This window comes from Balaenoptera borealis (genome assembly GCF_965194805.1).
Source record: "Balaenoptera borealis genome assembly, chromosome: 10".
Lineage (NCBI taxonomy): Eukaryota > Metazoa > Chordata > Mammalia > Artiodactyla > Balaenopteridae > Balaenoptera > Balaenoptera borealis.
Window position 1 is genome coordinate 10755820 of NC_138874.1, and position 20890 is coordinate 10776709.

General features: G+C 46.5%; 1 protein-coding gene across 3 annotated transcripts in view; it reads left to right on the top strand.

Moving 5' to 3' along the window:
• LOC309635882 (uncharacterized protein) overlaps positions 1-20890 on the top strand; it is a 277308-nt gene that overhangs the window by 125542 nt on the left and 130876 nt on the right. The window contains exon 2 of one of the 3 annotated variants that reach the window (XM_082407727.1): positions 1703-1748. The exons of the other annotated variants lie outside the window; for them this stretch is intronic. The gene's annotated coding sequence lies outside the window, so the exon portion shown is untranslated. The remainder of the gene's footprint in view (positions 1-1702; positions 1749-20890) is intronic. 3 annotated transcript variants of the gene reach the window in all.

A 20890-nucleotide genomic window follows, 5' to 3' on the forward strand; every position in this document is an offset into this window, starting at 1 on the left:
TAGCTGCGTCAATGTCCCTCTAAGCCCTTACGCTATTTGGCAGTTCAGAGAGGCAAACGCAGGAATGCATATGTGTCAATCATCGGAGTGAAGGATGCGCAAATCAGCCGTGACTGCGTTTATTGAGTGCGTACTATGTGCTAGGTCCTGAATGGACACGATCCCAGGACATCCTTTGAGGACAACCATGATTGTTATCTCACTTTGGAGCAGAGGACAAGGAGGCTGTAGCAGCTGAGGAGCTTGCCTCCAGGTCTGCCTGTGATGGGGTTTGGGGTTCCGGGTGGGATACTCAAGCGGGGAAGCAGCCCAGCCCTTTAAGGCTGCCCAGGGACACCTGTGCAGGAGAGAGAAGGGCTCTCTCACGGTGGGTGCTGCACGGGCCGTGATGCAGAGCGACATCCCTCACGGGACCCCCTCCCTCCACAAACAGACCAGCCAGGCAGCCTCTTTGCCACTATAGCAGCAGCCTCTGTGGTTGACAAAGGTCCTCCAGCTTATCTGGCCCCTGGTTTCCTGCGATATTAATGTTTACGCCAAGACAATAACAGCGCTTTAGCTTTGGGTTAGAATGAAGAGCTTACCTCCTTCGAGCATGAGATCTCCCCTCCTGAACTTTTGCCTCTGAGTCCACACCAACAGTTTAGCCCTTAATCATTTCCATCTGTCGGTTTCCACACATCTGCTGGTTTATCAAGCTCTGGAGGGCAGGCACCAAGTATTTAAAATCCTCTGCCTGGCCCAGTGCTAATGTAGCCGAGAACAACAAATTCTTAAAGACTGATCGATAGATATAATAATAAAAAGGTTCCTTCCTCACCTTGTTGGTGTCTTTCACAAAGCAGCGTTTTTACTCTGTTAGTAATTCATTTTTTTCTCCTATGTCTAGTGGGAGAGAGATCTCAAAGTGTTTAGGGTTTATCGTTCTGCTGAGCTATGCGTGGGCCAGTGCGTTTCCTACTGCACAAGTCCGAACAGACTCAAGCAGACAGAGATTGCGCTAAAGTAGCACCACAGAGACCCCACCCTTCCCCTAAATCAGCAGTCCCCAACCTTTTTGGCACCAGGGACCGGTTTTGTGGAAGACAGTTCTTCCACGGACGGGGGTGCAGGGGATGGTTCAGGTGGCAGTGTGAGCGATGGGGAGTGATGGGGAGTGGCATCTTCACTCCCTCACCCACGGCTCACCTCCTGCTATGCGGCCTGGTTCCTAACAGCCCAGGGGTTGGGGACCCCTGCCCGAAATGCAATCCAGGGAATTCTCCTCCACCAAATAATGATTGTCACATCTCCATGCGTGAATTAGTTGGCAGTTTTTACACCAAGTAGTCCTTTGTTTCTTCCCCACATGTCTTCCAGCTGTTTTCCTACGGCACTGACTCTGTGCCTGGGGCAATACTGAAAATGTATAAGTCACGATCCCTGCCCTCAAGGAGCTTACGAGACAGTTGGGAATTGCGACCAAAAAAATAATAGAGAACCACAAATATGACACAGCCTCAAGACCTAAGTTTCAGACTGTGGTTTGGAATCCATTGGTGGATGGGCTGTAAAATGAGTTTAAGGGATCACAGTCAGCATTAAAAAAAAGGAAATGACTAAAATAGTAAAGATTAGAGTGTCTATGACATAGTACGAGTGAGAATTGTTTTGTAAAAATTTGGTTCTGTTTTACACAGAAATATAATGTTTCTTACCATAGGTCTTGGTCACATGTGTTTGAACACTTCTGACAAGCCAGGTGTGACGTGAGTAGGGTCTGGCCTGTAAAGGAATGCCACGTGAAGGGCAGCAGTTCTTAACTTGTGTTTGCGTCATGGACCCTTGAGAACCATTTGACAACGATTGCAAGTCCTTCTAGAAAACGTACATATGGCTGACATTTTGCCTGTGATCTCAGTAGGTCCACAGACCTTTGCTAGATCCCTTTGATCTGGAACTTAAAGCCAGGAGGGAGGGAGGGGGGAGAGGTTGGGGTCTACGTTTCCCAGGGCCCTGAATTTCTGATGAGGAGAGAAGATCATCCATTCATGGGAGGTCAACAAAGGCTTCCAAGGAGAAGTAGCTCATGATCCAATTCATATTTTAGGGAGATTGTTCTGGAATCATTAGAGGCCAGAAGTCCAACTTGGAGGCTTTGTAATAATTATTTGAGAGATGGTAGAGGCAGATACGTTGGAAGGCATATGGCCTGAGAAGTTTTGAGGGTTTAAAAAAAAAGAAATCACTGGACTTGGTGTTGGATACAGGGGAGAAAAGGGAAAAGAAAGAGTCTAGGGTGGCCCCTGGGTTTCTAGTTTTAAGCAGACAACGATGCTCATCACCGCGTCGGGAATAAATGGAGAAAGAAAAGTAAGTTTGGGGAAGAGTATGAGTTTAGTTTTTTGTGGTTAAGGAAAATGCCCGGGTATATATCCGGGAATCCCAACATTCTTTCTGTGGAAATGAAGAGCAAGTGCCAATGAGGTGCGCCTTGGGGTGGGGCTGAGGGCTGGCGGAGATGGAAGAGGGGGCTTTGTGCTTCGTTTGGGCAGCTGTGTGGCTTGGTGGAACAGTTTGGAGATCCTGGGACAACAGGAGTGTTGTGAAGACTCTGAAATCCCGACTCACTGTGGAAATAGGAGGAGAGGCACAGCGGGTGAACTGGAGTGGGAGCAAAATGGTGCTTGGAATGAAGGGCCCTAACCCTAACACTGCATTCCCAGCTCATGTCCCGACTGTGTCCTTCTGTGCCTCTGGCCTGTTTCTGATCTCCCAGCCCCTGAGCTTCTGCTGGGTCCTGTTGATGGCTTGGCACTGAACCCTCAAGCATAGTTCTCGGTGCTGCCCACTCAGTCCTGACCTCTGCTGACCTCCGCCCCCATTCATCCACCGTTTGCCCTTGAACCCTGGACTGAACTTCTGCCAGCCTGTCTGGACCACCGTCCTGTCTCATCCAGTCCTGTGGCCTGATTTCTGCTGAATTCCATTGAGGCCGCCGGTGGGAAACATACCGGAGACCAGTATGCCCAAGTTACTTCCAGGCCTGGGTACCAGAACCAACCATGTTTGTTTCTGCTGCAGAAGAAGGTAGTGTCATTAGGAACTTCATGTTTGTTCACTCCCGATGCGTGCTGCCGGCAATCTGGGTTAGAGTCAAATCTGTATTTGATGATCTGGGCGAACTCCTTGACTGTTTGTTTCTAGAATTGCTAAATATTTCCAGATGTCAGTACAACATGTATGCCACGATGCTGTGATTGGCGCACTCCGTGCTGAAAAAAATTTTTTTCAAATAAGCAAAATGCATAAGATGAAATTAAATCTCCCTCTCTGTCTGGAAGCCACCATAAAGATCCTGCATTATTTACCAACCACAAGAGCTTTTCCTTGGCTGGGGCACGTGATCCTCCTAGTCCTTTTTCCAGCTGCTCAAACACACTTTGGCAGAGCTACTCCTAGCTGCAAATACCAGGATTACCCTATTCCCGTTCAGCGGTTCAGTGACTTGGCTCCCAGAGAAAAAGCAAAGGCAATTTCAGAATTCTGCTAACTCCCCAGATGGAACTAAATAATGGTCCCGACCTCATGGGGTTGTTGTGAAGATGAAAGGAGATGTGTAGAAAGCATCTAGTACAGCGCCGGGCACCTAGGGAGGTCTTGGTCAAGGTCATCTTTTTTCCTTAGGAGGCCATGTGATTCCCTACAGATTATCACATCAGCTGGGGCCTCTGGGGTGGGTTTGTCTGCAGTTGAGAAATTGATCGAGAGTCTCCAGGAGGCTATGTAAGAAAAGAAATGGGTAGATAGAACAACAGTTAAGGAAGACGTAAGTTTGAATCCTAGCTTTGCTTCCCTGAGTTTTGCTGAGTCTCAGTGTTTTCATTGGTCAATGGGAAGAATGCCTTTCTCAGCGGGCCGTTGGGAAGACCAAGTAAGAACAAGGGCTAATGGTAAATTATCAGGCAGCAATTGTTATTATTACTGTGACCTCCCTCACTTCTTTTTTTTAAAAAAATTAATTAATTAATTTTTCGCTGCGTTAGGTCTCCGTTGCTGCTCGTGGGCTTTCTCTAGTTGCGGCGAGCAGGAGCTACTCTTCTTTGCCGTGCGCAGGCTACTCATTGTGGTGGCTTCTCTTGTGGAGCACGGGCTCTAGGTGGGCAGGCTTCCGTAGTTGTGGCACGTGGGCTCAGTAGTTGTGGCGCACGTGCATAGTTGCTCCGCGGCATGTGGGATCTTCCTGGACCAGGGATCGAACCCGTGTCCCCTGCATTGGCAGGCGGATTCTTAACCACTGCACCACCAGGGAAGTCCCCTCCCTCGCTTCTTGTAGTGAGTTTTCAGGAGGACATCGCATTCTCAGATATCTTCTTGGGTGTTACAAAATTGCTTTACTGTAGGTGCTGACCTACATTCATTCATTCATTCATTTATTCATACATACATACATTCATTCATTCATCCAACAAATTTTTGTTGAGTACCTGCTATGTTCTGTGTGCTAGAAATACCGCAGTCAGCGAATGAAACTCTTGCCTTTATGGATATCATATCCTAGTGAGAGGAGACAGACGGTCACATAAACTTAAACATATGGGAGGTACAGATACCTGTGCAGGCGGTCAATGACAGGTTCATTAGGGAGATTCAGGGTCTGACTTCGCCAAGCTCAGGGAGCCAGCTACCTAGGAAATCCATGATCTTTATGCCTATTCAGACTTTTCCTAGCTGGGCTGATTTGCTGGTGCTCACACTTGAGGTCCTTCCTCCGGTCCTGTTGGGCCTTTACCTCCCAGGCCCAGCGAGCTCTATTGCTCTGTGGCTCCTCAACGTCCACTTTGCTCCCCTTCTGCATGAAGGGCACTTCTGGAGCTTTTATAAGAACATCCGGCTTCTCTTGATAACCTGGGAAGCTAAACAGTGCTTCTGGCTGTGAGGAGGACATAGCAGAGAGTTCTGATTCTCCATCCCAGACCCAGACACTGCCTTCACGTCTCGCTCAGGCATCCCTCAGACTTGTCAGGTGCCTTCACACTGTTGTGTCTTGGTTAACACTGTTCTGTTAGCCTAGCATCTCTCTTCTCCACCTCTAAATTCTATCCATCTGCCCAGGTTCCTCTCAGATAATCCCTCTGTTTCAGAGAATGCGAGCTACCCCCAATATCCATTCTCCTCTGATTCTGGTGGTCATAGAACCCCTGAGGTTGAACGGGGCACACAGCTAAACGTGCAGTGCTTCCCAGACTTCCTGAAACTCGATGTAGCTCCTTGACCAGGAACTGGCTCCTTCTCACCTGTCTTGCTGGCAGGAATGTGAACTTGGTATTAGGACTCTGTATCTTGGCAGAGCAACAAGAGGGAAGGTGCCTGGGTCCTTGACATGGTGCAGCTGCTCCATCAGCCCTGGGATATTGATGTTCAAGCAATAATCTGAGAGAAAACTAAAGTTCTGTCTTTCTTTTTTAAAAGCTAGTTATTTTTTTGTTTTAATTTTTAATTTTATATTGTAATATAGTTGATTTACAATGTTGTGTTAGTTTCAGGTGTACAGCAAAGTGAATCAGTTATACATACACATATTGATATATCCATTCTTTATCAGATTCTTTTCCCATGTAGGTTATTACAGAATATTGAGTAGAGTTCCCTGTGCTATACAGTAGGTCCTTGTTGATTACCTATTTTATATATAGTAGTGTGTATATGTTAATCCCAAACTCCTAATTTATCCCACGCCCACGTTTCCCCTTTGGTAACCATAAATTTGTTTTCAAAATCCAAAAAAAAAAACCAGAAGAAGTAGATGTGAGACTCTAGTTGCCTTTTATCAAGCTAGATATCAGAGAAATTTTTACAAATATATAAAATAAGGCAACTCTTTTCAATACAAGTTTTTGTTTTGGAAAATACACTTATTTTCATTACGTTTTTAAAAAGCTAGTTATTTTGGTTTTCTTTAGAGAGCCAACTCTGATATCCTAAAGACTCATCCTGAGCAGGATGAGTCCCTACTTTGCCTTTTCCTATATATCCTGAACATGTGTGCTTTCACCTCCACTAGAGCCATACTTTGGCTCTCTTCGGAAACCAGAGATTTGTAGGAGCTTATGGTTCCTTGACAATGCGAGCCCTGAGGGAACTGGAACCTGTCTTGTTAAATGTGTACCCCTCCCAGTAACCACCACAGCACTTTGCCTTTATCCTTCATGTACTTAATGAATGTCTGCTCAATGAAGTTTTGTTGAATGAGGAATGATTCTCTGCTTCTCCTGGACTAAAAATATGCTTTCTCTAAATCATCTCTGTCCAATAGAAATATCACGCAAGCCACATATGTAATTTCAAATTTTCTTGTAGCTGCATATAAAGAAAATGCAAAAGCAAACTGGTGAAATTCGTTTTAGTTATATGTTTCATTTAATCCTATATATTCACATGTTGTCACTTTCATAAGTAATCGATATAAAACGTATTACCAAGAATGTTTTTACATTCTTGTTTTTCATGCTAAGCTTTTGGAATCTGGTGTGTATTTTGCATTTTCAGCCCATCTCAGTTGGGACCAACCATGTTTTAAGTGCTCAATGGCCACCTGTGATGAGTGGCTTCTGTCCTGGACGGCACAGCTCTGGAGGGCCCTGAGCCACCCTGGACGTGTCGGGGAGACTTGGATGGGCTGGAAGAGCACGGAGGGGATACTGAGAGGCAGAAACGAGGCTTCATAGAGCTTGCCCAACCCGGGGCTCTGTGATACACTAAGACTCAGAGAGTCTTAGTAACTGTTGAGTGACTTCAGTGTGGAAAGATTATTGTGGGAAGAGAAAGAACCACTGACAAAATGAAAGAAGAGGTGGAGTCAGGACTGGGGGTGGGTACTTTGAGAGGGGCACTGGGGGCCATCAAAGGCTTCCGGTAGAAGCCGAGCTCTGCCATATCTAACAAGGTATTAAAATGAGGCCCAACCTCGCCCAAGAGACATTATGGCACGGGGATGGATTTTCCACCACTGCTGCCTGTGTGACCCTGGCTGATCCATTTCAATTCTCTGAGCCTCAGTTTCCTCAGGAAACCCCCCCAGAAGCAGCAATCTGTGGGTGTAGAACAATCTCTTCAAGGGAGCTGGATTCCCAGTAGCATGGTAATGAGAAGCTCCACAGACGATCTCTGACACGTTCTAGGGCCACCAGCCATGGCAGGCTCCGTGGATGCCCCATAGGAGGAATTTTTTTCTTGGGTCTTTGAAGCAACAGGTGGTTTCCGACCAAGGGATCTGGCCGAGGAAGGGTTGATTCTGCAGAAATGGGAAAACTCAGAGACTGAACAAGGGAAGGGCAGCCCTCACACGGGGGGGAGGGCGCGGGCAGTTGTGGAACACAGGAGGCAGGAGAGAGACCTTGCCTTTCCTCTTACTCCTCACTTTCCTTCGTGGGGCTCTGGCATCTATGAGGAATTCTGAGTACACGGGGCACGAAATACCTCAGCAGCCCAGGCTTGGCCTATACAAGGGAGAAATGAAGAATCATGGCCCTCATACAGATCATTTGAGGGGGAAGCGAAATCATCCCCAAGAACCCTCTTTAAGACCTCAGCTTTCCTGTATGTTGGCCTTCATTTATCCAGGTAATAGCCTCGGCTTTCTATATTTAACTTCCCACACATAGATCTGGTCATAAAGGATGTGGGATGAGGCCAATTTGGAACTGATTTTAGGAGGGGGAACAGGTCTGATGTCCCAAAGCTCCAGGTTCCAGTCGCTGGAATATTCCAGGGAATAACGGAAACGTGGTCACAGTGATGGTTTGAGAACATTTGCGTGCCTGATTCCCCAGAGAATCTTAGAAACTTATGACTTTGTACTTGGGACGCTGCCAGTCTTTCTGGAAGGGCTGTGCTTTGGGGTGAAAGCAGCTGAGGAAATAAAAGTGTTAGGTCAGGACCAACAGCCTGATGCAAAATTCCCAGGCCAGCGTTGTGAATAAGAAGTCGGCCAACCCCCAGGCCAAGTGTATCCTTGATGGAAAACTAATTAATTCTCAAGGAGGAAGTATGTCATTGGATGGAGTTCCTTCTTGTCTCCCCAGCTTGTAGAAACAGCTGGACTTGTAAAATTTTTCCACATAGAATGCTGGTCCTTTAAGACCCAGCCTTGGCCACATGTGTCTCAGTGTTTCCTGGAGGTGATGCTTTCCTTGGATGGCCCCATCGGGGATGAAGGAGGGGGTTTCTGCTGTGCATCTGGAGTGGCTCTTGGTACAAGCAAGGTGCTCCACAGATGAGTGTGAAGAGAAGGCATTCGTGATGCTCACCTCCGAGCAATTAGGGGAAAGAGGCCCTTGACTCCTCCCACTTCCTCCCGCCTGCATTCTCCAGGCCTGGTTTGCCCACAGGGCACCGAAGCCCACCTTTCTTGCCAGAATCTTAGTACTGTTTTGCTCAGTGCTGTTTTGCTTAGTACTGTTTTTCTCACAAAAGAGAGAAAATCCAACAGACCTGATAAACATATTCATTCTAGAGTGTTAAGGATTGAACCCTTCACCCTGGTCCTGAGCAGCCTGGGCTAAAGCTTCAGAGCTTAACCAGCTGGGTCTGAATTGGGATTCTGCCCCCTACTAGCCGTGAGGCCGTGGGCAATTTACTTTGCTTCTCTGAGCCTTAGTTTTCTCTTCCATCTGAAAAACAGAAATGCTGTTCCTGGTGTTTATCAGCGTTTCAAGTAGAGGTTCTTTTTTTTTTTTTTTAAAGAATTTCACTTTATTTATTTATTTATTTATTTTTGGCTGTGTTGGGTCTTCGTTTCTGTACGAGGGCTTTCTCTGGTTGCGGCGAGGGAGGGCCACTCTTCATCGCGATGCGCAGGCCTCGCACTATTGCGGCCTCTCTTGTTGCGGAGCACAGGCTCCAGATGCGCAGGCTCAGTAGTTGTGGCTCACGGGCTCAGTTGCTCCGCGGCATGTGGGATCTTCCCAGACCAGGGCTCGAACCCGTGTGCCCTGCATTGGCAGGCAGATTCTCAACCACTGCGCCACCAGGGAAGCCCTCAAATAGAGGTTCTTAACCTGAGTCCAAAGATGAGCTCCAAGAAACATCCACAAATATTCTATATGCCTGGTACACTTTTATTTTTGCATATGTGAATTTTCCTTCAGAAAACGTTCGTTAGAGTCTCAAAATGGCATTTGACACTTGCCCCCCTCTCCCCTCAAAAAAGCACCACCAGGTTAAAGATGACAGCTATAAATGATAAATAAAAAATTTTTTACTTAAACGTTTAAAAAGCAAAAAAAACCAAAAAAATGCTAATGATTTTTATAGCTACTTCCAGGGTTCATAGGATTAAATGAAATGATGGACAGTAAGCTCTTAGCACAATGGTAGGCATGCTGCAAGCGCCCCAGTGCTGGATGCTGTGGTAAGATTTTGAAACGTAGGGACATAATTTTCTCTTTTGCCTTCCAGAGTATATAACCTATTTTTTTTTCTAATTTATTATTTTTTTTGGCTGCGTTGGGTCTTTGTTGCTGCACGCGGGCTTTCTCTAGGTGCGGCGAGCGGGCTTCTCATTGCGGTGGCTTCTCTTGTTGCCGAGCACGGGCTCTAGGCATGCGGGCTTCAGTAGTTGTGGCACGCGGGCTCAGTAGTTGTGTCTCGCAGGCTCTAGGGCGCAGGCTCAGTAGTTGTGGTGCACCGGCTCAGTTGCTCTGCGGCATGTGGGATCCTCCTGGACCAGGGCTCGAACCCGTGTCCCCTGCATTGGCAGGCAGATTCCCAACCACTGCAGCACCAGGGGAGACCCATCATAGGTAACTTTAAACAAAATCTGTGATAAAATAGTCTTCCCCACAAAAAATAATTTTGTTTTTCTAAGTTCTAAACTATCGGTACAGTTACTGTTGAGTTTCAGTAAAATATGTGTTAATGTTTTAGCATATTTTTACTGCTTATCCTTTAATGAACACTGTATTCTCTGTGGAAAGTACTTTGGAGATCTCCCAGGTATGTCTTTGGCCTCCCAACACATGCTTCCAGCTACACATTTCATTTCAAGAGTAAATGCATAATGATCTGGAACCATCCATGCTCTCTTTGGGTGCTGTTCGTGTCTCCAATTTATTGTAAAGGAATTTACAATAAATTCCTTTTTTAAAAAAAATGGTATATCAATTTAATGGAGTATTATGCAATTATTGACAAGAATAAAGTAGATCTCTAGATACTGATATAAAACAATCTCCAATATATAGTGTTAAATGAAATAAGCAATATACAGAACATTTAAAAATATTTTTAAAAGTTATGTGGCTGTTTATGTATGTGTAAAGAATGATAGTACAGTGATTGTAAAGATAAGGACGTATGCTTGAACTACTTCAGTTCTGTCATTTTATGTGACTACTTGAAGATTTTGTTTATGTTAAAAATTGAGCACAGTGAAGCAGAGTGTGAATTGCGAGGTGTAATATTTTTGTTTGGTAAGTGAGAATTTTAGTTCATACATGAAATATTTTACTGAATCTGAATAATATTTCGAACACTGACATTTCTTTTTCTTTCTGCATTGTTCTGTTCATTTTAAAGCTAAAGAATACATCAAGAGGGTAATGGCTATTACTGATTATTATGTGATTCTTAGATGAATAATTTTGTGGCATAGAGAAGGGCGTTTTAAAAAATGATTTGCGCTGGGTGTTTGTTACATTGTATGCCACTGATTTTTAATCAGAACTTACAAATGCTTTTCCGGCATTATTTTTATTTTATCCTTACAAGATTTGCTCAGAGGAGCAATTTAATCAACATTTGTAAATCGCTCACCTTTGAGGCCATTCCAACAGGAGCACCCACCGTATTAATCCTACCGACCTCCTACTCATTCCCTTTTCTAACAACAATAAGCTTCCTACTTACTGTTCCTGCAACTCCTAGGAAAAAAACCCTTTTATTCTAGAGATGAAAGGATAAACATAACGTGCGTTTGAGGCAGCATCTCAGGACGGGGAAGGAGCGTCATGGATGGGAAGCCCTCCCTGTTTTGGTGAAGGGAGAATTTGCAGAGCTCAGGATGGAATTTCAGAACTGGAGGTAGAACGCTGAGCTCCTTCTTGGTGGGAAAAGGGAGTCAAAAGAGGAGACCAGGAATAAAGGCTCTGAGGCCCTCTCTCAGGTTTCCCTGTGATGGATCCTGTTTTCCTGCAAGTGGGCGGGGCTGTGCTTGGCCACTCTGTTGCACAGGAAAGCAGCACACTTCACACGACTCACTGGCAGGTCCTGATTCAGCCCCTCCCCTTGGTGACTCATGCATCCTAGAATTATCAAGGGCCTCTCCCCACCTCCACCTGGGACTTCATCAGTGGAGGCCTCCTCCTGCAGCAAAGTGTCCCAGCTGATGGACTGAGGCATGTACCAGATGGATTTTAGCTGAGGCGATATAGTGTGACTCGCCCACCTCCTTGAGCAGCCCGGCGCCCTGGGCTCTGAGCTCAGCTTCGAACAGCAGCTTCCCAATCTCCGCCCGGCCACATAGATGCATTCTGCACGTGTGCTGTCTTGTGCAAAAGGTCACGAAGCACTGCCTCAGGGGCAAAGACAATGCTATTCCTGGCTGTTTAGAAAGAAATGGATCTGTTACGTGCAGAAGAGAAAAAGGTGGTTTGACCTGTTTCATTACCTGATGAAAATTACCTGGTGGTGCTATTGCTTCCAGATTAATTGGAGTGTTTTGCAATTCGGCATCCTGTGAGGAATGCTGGGCTCGCTGAAAACGCATTCCCCTTGTGTCGGGAAGCTCAGCAATTGTTCTCCAGCTTGGGTCGCTGTATTTTTTTTTTTTTTTTTTTCTGTTTCCACCCACAGCCTCTTAAGACTTTGGGAAGTGCTCAGAGTTACAGCAGTGCTGGACACATGGCCGTTCTTTTTCTTCCCGAAACAAAGGGAAGGCGTTGGGTCTTTGGTGCCCTGTGATGCATGCCATCTAAGAGATAGCATAATAAGATGATTTGGGCCCCTATTTCTGGAAAGATGGGCACCACCTGTGTCTGAGGGTGATGGTGACAGTTCACAGCACTTGTCAAATTGTGACATAGGAGTGAAACACAAGTGAATAATTCTTTTTGGGGGATTTGCAGCTGTTGATTAAACCATCCAGACTTCATTCACAGTCAGTTGAGATTTCATATTCTCTTTCCATGTGTAATGAATGAAGTGCATTCAGCCAACAAATATTTATTGAATGTCTTCTGTGTCAGGCACAGGGCTATGTGCTGAACATGCTTTATTCAATAAGATAGTGAGAAAAGCTGTTATAGAGGCCAAAGGAAATCCTGTAAACAAAAGCTGAAGGTGTTTTGAAGTTATCTGAAGGCGGTTATTGAAAGGAAAATGTATAATAGTGGCTGTCTTCCAGGTTTGTAGGTATGTCTGGCTTAGTTCTCTCTAAACTCATGGGCCCACTCTAACATTTGCAGAGTCCAGGGCAGGGGTACAAATCGAAACCAACGTTTGTCCAGATATTGAGGAATATAAATCAAGCCTACAAATAGTTACATAAAATCTGCTCTTTCCTCTTCCTTTAAAAAAATATACAGAAAGACAAAATTGAAAAGCTGTAATGTTTCCATGACCAAAAGTTGGCAGCATCAAAGATGACCGAATTGGGACTTCCCTGGTGGCGCAGTGGTTAAGAATCCACCTGCATATGCAGGGGACACGGGTTCGAGCCCTGGTCCGGGAAGATCCCACATGCTGCAGAGCAACTAAGCCCGTGCGCCACAACTACTGAGCTTGCGCTCTAGAGCCTGCGAGCCACAACTGCTGAGCCCACGTGTCACAACTACGGAAGCCCGCACACCTAGAGCCCGTGCTCCGCAACAAGAGAAGCCACCGCCATGAGAAGCCCGCGCACCGCAACAAAGAGTAGCCCTCGCTCGCCGCAATTAGAGAAAGCCCGAGTGCAGCAACAAAGACCCAACGCAGCCAAAAATAAATAAATAAATAAATACATTTAAATAAAGGAAGATGACTGAATTAATTACTCTTGCACATGTTTAAATGTTCTTTTGTTTCATTTGAATGGCTAACAAAATGACACATAATTTATAATTATTTTACATTTATTTCCTTAATTTTTTGCCTTCATTTCAACATGATCACACATCTTGTCATTATAGTGAACACTTTCACATCATTTTGTTCTATGGACAGCAATGAGCTAGAGGATTTAAAAAACGTAAGTGTATTTAAAATATGCAAATTTTGAATATATTTTCATCAAAAATGTGAAAGAACACATAAAATATTTAAAATAATATTTTCACATACATTTTCAAAGAAAGGTATTTTTCTCATAAGTTATGAAATTAAAAGTTGAAAAGCAAATAGAAATTGTAATTCATAACATGTAAAAAATGTTAAAACCAAATTTCTTAAAGCTGAATTTTAAATGTCATTTTCTGAAAATTAAATCTTATTAAATATCCTTGTAAACTATACTTCCCATTGCTAGCATTCAACTCTCACCTAGTTGCTAATATAAAGGATCCATGTTCTGCATCAGACATGTTACATTTAGACCTACATAGACACCAACTGAAGGGTGGTGGGGATTGTGAGCTATTGCACCGTGTTCCTCAGCTGCCATGTGTGATCCTTGCGAATACCATGTTCATTCTTGAGCATCTCTGGGAACAGGAATGGGAACAGGAATTGGAATAGGAAGAGAAGCAAGGAAACAGATGAGTAGGTCTACTGGGAAATGATAATTTCTGATGCAAGAGTCTGTTCAGTCACGCCAGCCGAGGGGAAAGAGTTGACATGTTAATCTGTCTTTGCTCTCACCTGTCTGCATCTGTGGCTCAAACCCTCTCTGTGCCCTGAAATACCATCCTGTCTCATGTCAGCAGTCACAGTGCAACCCACAGGCCCTCATGGCACTTGGAAGCAGAGGGTTTCTCTTTTCTTCCCAGGGACATAGGGCAGAGAAGTGATGGAGAAGCGGTTTCCTGGAGCCTGAGCAGTGTTACTTACAGGAATGGATGTTTAAGGTTATGAGTGAGGCTTTGTCAGCACGAAGCACGGGTCCCAAGTGACTGAAGGGCCCAGGTGAGTGGTTTTTTTTTTGGTATTTATGAGTGTGCAGCTGTCTAAGCCACAGGGCCCAGAGCAGAGTCCCTGAGTCTCCTGGTAGTGCCAACTGCTCATATGGGACAAGATCTATCGACATTTTCCCACTCAGGGCTGACTCTTCTTACCTTCTGCTGGCTGCTCTATCCCAGCTCTGCCCAGCCCACTTCCGGGGTGGGCTCTGGGCATGGCCTGCTCCACGGTTCATTTCTGTCCTGGCCAGCTCTTAGAGAGCTGGCGCTGAACTAAAGGCTATGCATTTGGCCCTGAAGAAGAGCATCCTTTTGTAGTTGGCAGAAAGTTGCAATATGCACAGACCTCGTACAGAGGCACACTCATTTCTCCAGGAAGCCGCTGTCTTGGTGCCGTCTCAAGGCCGGCTGTAGTATGTGGGCTTTCTGGCTGCAGCAGAATATCTCTTCTCACCTTGGTTTAGACCCTCATCTCCAGGCTAGGCTGGCACTGACCAGTGGTGTGAGTGAGGGGTGCACTGATTCCCAGGGGCGCTTTGGTGGTGAAATTTACAGATACGATTACAGTGCTGTGTCTTCATCTGGCTGGCTGCTGATTTCAAAGCGGAACTGGAATATTCTGCACTGCATGTGAAAAAGAAGTGATGTTTCATTGAAATACAGGAGAATAATAATGGGAATGATAGTGGTAACCAACAGCATTTATCAGGTGTCTTTGCTGTAGGTCCTGCAGAGAAGGGAATGCAGGTTAACCAGTCAGCCAGGTCTACAGTGAGATGGTGACAGGCCAGGTATATTTACAGCCACCAAGCCCTCTTTTTCCTCTCAGCTGGCCCCTTGGCCCCCATTCCCCCTGAGAAACCTGCTCAGTGATGTTTCATCCTGACTCCATCTGAGGCATGTCTGACCTTGCCTTTGCCCTCTGTGTTCCTGACCTCATTTCCTAGCTGCCGTGTCTTCCTTCCCCTAGCACCTGAGTTCTGTTATTTTATCGCCCACCTGATAACTTCACCTGGACTTCTGATTCCTCCCCCGCTGACCGTGGTTGTCCCAGTAGCTTCCCCTCCCCGCCCCCCCCCCCGAGGATATAAAGCAAAATATATGGAGAAGAGGTTTGAACTTCTTCCTGGGGGTCTGACAGATGGAGACAGACATTCTCGCCTAGAATGAGCATACAAGCAAAATTTCAAAACAAAATGAATGCATGAGTCCGTGGTAAGGTCCACACAACATTTAGGGGGCATGTTCACGTAACCGAGGGTCCAAGAATTCCACAACCAGCCCCTGCGGGGTGAGGTGAGGGCTGGTCTCACTCGCTCTCTGATCACCTTGGCAAAGTCTTCCAATTTGGAAAGACTCCAAGGTCTCACAATGAAAACATGTGACTGTAATACCTCCTGCTATTCATTTGTCTCCTCTGTAAACTGAGCTTCAACGCCTGGTGAAATTTGGTATGTCTAACACCACATTCAGACTCTATTTAAGTTGTGCTGTAATACAGTGGCTCTCGAGGAGACCCCATTTCTCTGGTTTCATCGATGTTTTGGTTGGATTTTATTTTTAAAGTGCCTTAGCCAAAAGCGTCTTCTCACAGAAACAGCAGGTCCATTTCAATTCAATATTTCACTTTGGACAATTGCTGGACTCCGTTTAACACCCCATGCTGGAACTCGGTCTCCCCGGGACCCACGTGCTTCACACCCATTAGCATCCGAGGGTGCCATGGTAGACAGATTGAGGCCAAGGGGAAGGTGGATCCCAATGGCTGCGCAGCAGGGAAGCCAGCTCTGCAGACCGGAAAGCCGGTGCCCGCAAACGGTTGTAAATGGTGCTTTGCAAGCCATATGCTGCCTGAGACTGTATTTGCATTGCGATACGCGGCATCTTGTTATCAAACACGGCAAGACACAACACTCGTGGGTGGGAGATAGCAGCCCCAGTGAGCGCCAGAGTTTCCTGTGTCCACCTGATGTTGCCCGGGTGTTTAGTCTGGCAAAAACTCAGACCGGAGAGTCATTTTGGGGAAACGTGACAATATCTTGTGTCGTGGTTGTTTCAGAACGTAAGGAGGCTCTCTTTGCACTCCGAAGCAGAAAAATATTTGGACTTCTGCTGCCTGGCTAGATTATTCCTCCAGGAACTGGTGGAGGCCTTCAACCCAGGCCCAGTTTAGCTTCAAGGGCTTCTCTGGTGAAGGGTCTTACAAAGCTGAAGTCCTGGGGTGGGGTTGGGGGCGGCTTTGAGACCCATCTGTGAAAAGATGTGGCCGAGACAGTGCAGGAGAGTCTAAGCTGGAGCCCAGGGGTGCCTGGTGGCCTGCTTCCCCGGGGGGCTGGCTGGGCATCTGGCAGGGTCCCGACCGCCGGATGCACAGTCGCGTTGAGTCGGCAGTGGGTATCACTTAGCATCGTTGCTCTACCTGAATCATTGTTATGTGACTCTGGGGTGCTCTCTCCTGTTACAGGCTCAGGAGAGCTAAAGTTCTAGTTCAGGTTAGCCTGTGGCACAGGTGAGAGAGAAAAGCCCTTTCTCTGGCTGGAAGGCAGCCACTCCCACCCAAGCCTGGGAAGCCGGAGAGGCAGAGGGGGAGACCCTTTTCCTGTGGCCTGGCCGTACCCACCTCCAAATCACATGGATTAGGTAGGTAGGAGATCTGTACGGTCAGTCAGAAGGTAAGCGCGGGCTTGATCTTCTGGAAGACCTGAGTTTAAGTCTCATGTCCCAGTTTTTTTGCTTGCTGTGCAGCCCGGGGAAAATTACTTAACCTCTCTGAGCCTCAGGTTCCTTATCCCTAAAATGGACAGCTGATATAAGAAGCAGTCTGGCTCATCATAGGAGCTGAGTGAATGGTGGTTGCTTTCCCTCCTTCTCCGCCTTTGAGTTGGCCGAGGCCCATGGGCAACACGGTCCCTCCATCTCTGAAGTGCATTCTTGTCCGTCACAGACCCACACCAGGAGGGGAGGATCTTCAGCTACCATGTAATTCACGTGGACAGCACTGCCTCTCTTTGAGGACAGGCGTGGCTCAGGCATCCACTTGTCACCTGATTCTCTCTTTGCCAGGCCAGCTCAGAGTCCGTAGCGTCTCTCAGTGGTTGGCGACCTGGAGTGCCCGTGACCTCACCCCCTCACAGGGGGCCGGCTCATCCACGGGCAGCAGAGCTGGGTTTTCTGTCGGTCTGCACGGCACTTGGCTTTGTCAGTACGTGTCATCGTATCCTTCTGCCCTCCCCTGAACCCCCATGCCTGCCCGGGGGTAGAAAGAAGGAGAGCTTCCAGTCTCCCTGACCTCAGTTAAAATCTCGGCTCTGCTAGTTATTAGCTGTGCAGTGGTAGGCATGTCCCTGAATTCCCAAGTCCCAGTATCCTGATCTGTAAAGCAGGGATATTAATTCCTTCTTGGCAGGAACGTGTTGTAAATATCAAAGGCAGTGAAGTATCTGGCATATGGGAGGCATTCGATAATAATATCCTTGTTATTCAGAGCAATGTTCTCATGCCCTTAAATCATTTTCTTTAAATAATTAGAACAGTGGTTCTCAAACTGTGGCCCCTGGGCCTGTAGTAGCATCAGCGTCACCTGGAACGTGTGGGAGATGCACATCCTCAGGAGCTGCCTAGGGGCGGGGGACCCACGATCTGTTTTCACAAGCCCCCCAGGGGATTCTGATGCACAACAGAGTTGGAGAGCCTCTGAATTAGAATAGCTTTCAAAACCTCTCATCGTTCAGAGTCATTTGTTTGGCCTGCTTGATTATGCTCGCTGGTTCCTGGATGTGGTTTGGGAGGGGTTACAACGCGAGGGCCATTGAGACTGGGTTAATACTTCCGAGCTGGGATGGGTAACGCCTGCCTGGATGCAAGAGAAGGGCCCCAGAATCCTTGAGCCCCATCCTACTCTTGGTGTAGATAAGAGTCTTTGATTAAGGGATCAACATTCTGGGCCTTGCTTTACATCCCCCCAACACACACACACACACACACACACATACGCACACGCACACGCACACACACACACACACACACACACACTGGGAGGGCTGCTTTTCCTTCGCTGGGTAGCAGAAGTGTGCAGACCCTGTGCTGATCTGTTCTCTTTGAGCCCGAGCAAAGCTACTTCCTCTCATCTTGGTTCTAGTTGCTGTGGAAGGGACGGCCAGAGCGTTGTGGATAGGTGGTTACCCACGTATGCTGTGAGGTGTATTCCGTGCGTGGGTGCCTCCAGCGTGGCCAGACCAGCACTTTGCCTGAGCACAGACCGCACTATTAGTACCGTACGGAGGCTGTAGTCGTAGGGGAAACCTGATGCCTTGGTGTTGCCGTGTTCTGTCAAGCCATCTTCCAAAAGATGTGCCGATTTCTTTCATGTGGTTTGTTACCATCCTGCTCACGGAATTATTGAATGAGGGCATATCCAGGCAACTGACATACATAGCACTTGACTTTGAGGTCTGTGCCCAGCTGCCCTTCCTGAGGGCCTACTGAGTGCCAGTCACTCCACAAGGAGCGTGAAGTGTTTAGAGTCTGGGATGGCCTCTGTTCTGAGAACAAAATATTTCAAACAGCTACCCAGAGTTTTTCAAATATCCAGGTATTTGGTGTCATAAATGAACTTGGTCTCAGTGTGAGTCCTTAACGTTTCACCCCTCTTTTTGGAGCTATTGTGATTTTGGAACGAGGCAGATCTGGGTGTGATTTCAGCTCTGCCACTCACTAGCTGTGTGACCTGGGGAAAGTTACTTGACATCTCTGAGCCTCAGTTCCCTTATCTCTCCAATGGAGATAAGAATGCTTGCAGAGCTGTTGGGAAGATTACAAGAGATCTATAGTACGGTGCCTGGCACATGGTAGGTGATCCATAAGCTGTAGCTGTTATTGTGGGGTTTGCCTCTGGGCAAAGCACTGGAAAGAGAATATATCTCATCCCACGGAAAAATAACTTTGAAGTAACTGTTTCAAAATTTTAATGGAAGAAAGATGATAAAAGATTTCAGAACTAGAAAGCAGAGGTCCTTCCAGCAATGTTTGGGCTTCTTGTTTCTTCATTCATCACAACATACCCCCCAGTAAGTCCCATAGGGCACTCCTTCCCGACACCAGGTGAGGGATGTGTGCCCGCAACTGGGCCCTTGAGCCACCTTCCAGCCTGTCAGCCGACTGCGGAACCCACTCAAGATGCCGAGCTGGGCTGCCGTGTTCCTCCAGGAAACGTTCACCTGGAACTGATAATGCCAGGAGCTTTGGCCAGGCTGAGTCAAGAGTTCTAAGAACTGGTTCTTGACTTTTCACTGTGATCTCATAGGTCAGGTCGCTCGAACCCTTTGGGGTGGATAGAGTTGTCCAGATGAAAAGACATGTGAGACAATGTCCAGAGAGTTCCACGGGCTTTGCAGGAGAAAGGCATTGGAACAGGGTGACTCTGCCTCAGGCTGAGGGCTCAGACAAAGGCCTGGCCCAGGGTGGGTGTTTGTAATTCCCGAGGGCACTCAGCAACTCAGGTGCTTTGAATGCAGAGTTAGGAATTAGGTGAAATCGAATGGGCTATTCTTAAATATTAAGCAGAGCGGCAGAATAAACTTGTAAAACCTTTCAGATTCTTTTCATCGGGGTGACCATTTTTTCTTTCCTTGACACTTTTTTTGGCCTGATTTTTATTGTGGTAAAATAAACTTAACATAAAACTGACTTTTTAAACCATTTTAAAGTGCACAGTTCAGTGGCACTAAGTACATTCACACTGTCGGGCAGCCATCGCCACCATCTACCCACAGAACCTGATCGTCTTCCCAAACTGAGACTCTGTCCCCATTAAATGTTAACTCCCTTCCCCCTTTCTCCCAACCCCTGGTAAACACCATTTATTCTACCAAAACTTTTGTAAAGACCAAAGGAGGCTTCTGGAAGAGAGTAGAGTGTGCTTCCAACAATCCCCTCCCTCAACAAGACATTGAAGAACTCTGTCTTCTTAATATAGGACCTTTGACCCCTCAGATGTAGCAGCGAAACAAAGGCTCGAACATGTGCGGAAATATTTTGCCCCTTGGAGTAATTGTGCGTGCCTTTATTTTGCCCTTGCTGAAAAGAGCAATATAACGTTTAGAAAAGAACACTTGCAAAGAAGAAAGACTTGGAACCAACCACCGTCTTCCTGAGTTGTTGACAGCTGTTATTCAGTGGAAGCCTCAGTGGAAACAAAGAAATATTGCAGCATTGTTTTAACACGAACATTTGAAGTGGCTTCCTTCCAAAGCTTGGCTGATTTAGGTACCTGGGATCTGAGGCCAGAGCCTCCTGTGCCGTCTTAACTTTTCCCCTATAGCGATTGTTGATGCAGCTGTGGAAGAGTCTGGTGTGTGTCCTGAATCTGCAATTGCTTCCTTTGCTGGGAGTCAGATGTTTTTAAGCAATGTCACTGTGTCTTCCTGCTGCGTTGCCCTCTCCATTTCTAGGTTTTCTCTGTATCGAGGAAAAGCAGGTTTTTCACTGTTGAGAAGATTCTCCAGGCTTTCTCAGAATCCTAGTGGCAGGGGTGGTCAACGTCTCAATTTTAGTGAAAAACCACTGAAATATGAAGATAGGAGGAATCTGGGGGCATTTAAGAGAAATTGAAAAAGTTACCCCCCAAGAAGGAGTGTCCCTCGACATCATCAGTTTTCTTTTTTAAAAAAACGGGCGACAATCTCTAGGTTCATCCATGTTGCTGCAGATGACATTATTTCGTTCTTTTTAATGGCTGAGTAATATTCCATTGTATATATGTACCACATCTTCTTTATCTGTTCCTCTGTCGATGGACACTTAGGTTGCTTCCATGTCCTGGC